The sequence below is a fragment of the Orycteropus afer genome, unplaced genomic scaffold, assembly GCF_000298275.1.
Source record: "Orycteropus afer afer isolate SDZICR_OR568_19922 unplaced genomic scaffold, OryAfe1.0 scaffold01123, whole genome shotgun sequence".
In the NCBI taxonomy this organism is placed as follows: Eukaryota; Metazoa; Chordata; class Mammalia; order Tubulidentata; family Orycteropodidae; genus Orycteropus; species Orycteropus afer.
The window spans coordinates 81354-85094 of record NW_006922710.1 but is presented as its reverse complement, the minus strand read 5'-3'; positions in this window follow the sequence as shown (position 1 = coordinate 85094).

Below are 3741 nucleotides of genomic sequence, written 5' to 3'. Positions count from 1 at the left end.
TGATATTGAAAGAGTCTATGGACAAACTATAGGATGATGCAGAAAACAAACATCAAAAGAAGATGGAAGAGATACACAAAGTCACTATACCAAAAAGAGTTGGTTGATGTTCATCCATTTCAGGAGCTGTCATATGATCAAGAACCAGTGCTATTGAAGGAAGAATTTGAAGCTACACTGAAGGAACTGGTGAAGAACAAGGCTCCAGGAATTGATAGCATACCCATTGAGATGTTTCAACAAAGGGATGCTGCTCTGGAGACACTCTCTTGGCTATGCCAAGAGATGTGGAAGACAGCTACATGGCCAACTGACTGGAAGAGATCCATAATTATACCCATTCCAAAGAAAGGTCATCCCACAGAATGTAGAAATTTTTAGATAATATCATTAATATCACATGGAAATAAAAATCTTACTGAAGATAATTCAAAAATGGTTGTAGCAGTATATTGACAGAGAACTTCCAGAAATGCAAGCTGGATTTAGAAGAGAACGTGGAATGAGGGATATCATTGCTGATGCCAGCTGGATCTTAGCTGAAAGCAAATACCAGAAAGATGTTTACTTGTGTTTAACTGAGTACACAACAGCATTCGATTCTGTGGATCGTAACAAATTATGGATAGTATTGAGAAGAATGAGAATTTCAGAACACTTAATTGTACTCATGGGGAACCTGCACATAGATCAGGAGGCTGTCATTTGAACAGAACAAGGGGATACAACATGGTTCAAACTCAAGAAGGGAGTACATCAAGGTTGTATCTTTTCACCATCCTTATTCAATTTGTATCCTGAGCAAATAATCTGAGAAGCTGTATTATATGAAGAATAATGTGGCATCAGGATTGGAGGAAGACTAATTAACAACCTGCAGTATTCACATGACACATCTTTGTGTGCTGAAGTGAGGATGGCTTGAAGCACTTACTTATGAATATAAAAGACTACAGTCTGCATATGGATCACAACTCAATATAGAGAAAACAATCATTCTCACAACTGGTCCAATAAACAGCTTCACAATGTGTGGAGAAAAGATTGAAATTGTCTAGGACTTCATATTACTTGGTTCTACAATCAACACCAATGGAAGAAGCAGTCAAGACATCAGTTGACATATTGCATTGGGCTAATCTTCTACCAAAGAACACTTTCAAGTACTGAAAAGCAAAGATGTCTCCTTGGTGGCGTAGTGCCTAAAGCATTTGACTGCTAACCAGAAGCGTGGCAGTTCAAACCCACCACCCACTCCCTGGAAGGGAGGCTGGGCAATTTACTTCTGTAGTGATATTGCCTTGGAAACCCAAGGAGGAGTCGCTATGAGTCAGATCTGACTCAATGGCAGTGTGTTTGGGTTTTGGAATCCAAACCATGGTATTTTCAATCGCCTCTTATGCATGTGAGAGCTGGAAAATGAATAAGGAAGATTGAAGAAGAGTTGATGCTTTGAAGTTGTGATGTTGGAGAAGAATGCTAAAAGTACCACTGTCTGCTAAAAGAACTAACGAATAGTCCTGGAAAAAGTGTAGCTAGAATGCTCCTTGGAAGCGATAATGGCATCCACCATGAGAATGGATTGACACAGTGGCTGCAATGATGAGCTCAGGTATAGCAAGTATCATGAGGCTGGCACAAGACCAGGCAGTGTTTTGTTCTGCTCTGCATAGGGTTGCTATATGTTGGAGATGACTCTATGACACTTAACAACAATAACAAATATTTATGGATGTAGATTGCCTAGTCTTGCTTCCACTGAGTGTCTGGTGGGTTTGTACCACTAATCTTCTGGTCAGCAATCAGAGATGCCTTAGACACTGTGCTAACAGAGCTCCTTCTGCCTAAGACCAGACTATAATATTTATTATAATCTTGGATTTCCCTATCCTAACCGTCAAGTCAGATTCAACTCATAGCAACCCCCTCCTTAGGTTTCTGAGGCAGTATCACTACAGGAGCAGATTGCCTAACTTTCCCTCTGAGGAGTAACTGGTGGGTTTGAACTGCCCACCTTCTAGTTAGCAGTCAAATGTCTTAGGCACTATGCCACCAGAACTCCTAATATTAGAGTGCACATTTTCCTGGGTAGAGTATCCATATCAAACAGAATAAATGAATGAGTGCTAATATTTGGTATCCTGGTGTTTTATACCTGCCCCTGATTGCCACAATTATGTTTTAAGTTATTTACTTCAGAATTCATAAAACTGGGAAAATAGAGTAGGTGGAAATATTAATTCCTCATTGATTAGTTGGCCTTTATTACATGTATCTTTTCTCACCAGGCTGTGCCACTATCTAATTCCAGCTTTTTTTTTTTTTTTAATCAAACTTAAATATCTTATTTATAATATCTTCCTTCATTTATTTCCTAATAAATTTATGTATGATGCTCTGGTAGCATAGTGGCTAAGGTACTTGACTGCTAACCAGAAGCCTGGTGGTTCAAACCCACCACGCACTCCTCGGAAGGAAGGTTGGGCAATCCTACTTCCTTAGTGATACTGCCTCGGAAACCCAAGGAGGGGTCGCTATGAGTCAGGGCTGACTCAACGGCACATAAAAACAACAATACAACATGATTATTTTTCATGTTATTCATTAAGTATTTATCTATGGAGCCCAGATTTCATACTGGAACTCATCACAAAATACAGTTTACAAAATTAACTACATAAATGGAAGTGCTATATGAGGTGTGTTTAGACCATATGTGAGCAAAAATTAATCACAAAGCTAGGAAAATCCACGAAGATAAATGGTCTTGCAGTATATCCATATATTCCTAGTTTTGGTGAACTATTTAATTATAATATGAAGGCATGTTTTATTTGTTTTACAAACAAAACAATACTTGATAACAAAGGCAGGGAATACGCATACAAAACCTGGACAATAAGGAAAACAAGAAAAATTGATGCCTTTGAATTATGGTGTTGGCAAAGAAGATTTAACATACCTTGGATTTACCTAAGAATTAACAAATTTGTCCTATAAGAACAGTTGGAATGCTCCTTTGAAGCAAGAAGGGTGAAACTTTATCTCCAGTACTTTGGTTATGTCATCAACTGGGACCAGTCCCTAGAGAAGAACATTATGTTTGGTAAAGTAGCGGGTCAGTGACAAAGAACAAATCACTCAGTGAGATGAATTGACACAGTGGCTTTAACAATGGTCTCAAAGATAGCAAGGATTGTATTGTTGCCACAAGACTGAGCAGTGTTTCTTTCAGTTGCACATAGAGTCACTATCAGTCAGAATCAACTTGACAACACCTAACAACAACAAACGTGAAAAATCTTTTGCACAAGTCACTGGTCTGTGGCAAAATTCAGTGATCCAATTTTGTCTTTTTACAAAAGAATTTACTTTCTTTTAGTAGATTTTAAGGTTTAATTCTAGTCATAACAATTACTGTAAACTATAGGAACTCTGAATATTGATTGTATTTAAAAAAACTTGGTGAGTTTTTAAGGAGAAGATTGCTATACCTCTGGTAAATCTCAGGAAACTGGTGATTTTGATCTCCAGAGAATTTTCCTATTTACCATGTCTTCTTTGGCCATACTGTAGAGACTAATTAAACTTGTAATAGTTGTTGCAGCAAAGTCTTTTGTTGAAAAAAAAAAATTATTTATGAAACTTGCCACAAATGTTCAAATTCTCCTGGGTCCTTAATCTTCATTTGTTGAAAACATATACCTAATATAAAATTAACTGTTGCACATTATAGATAAT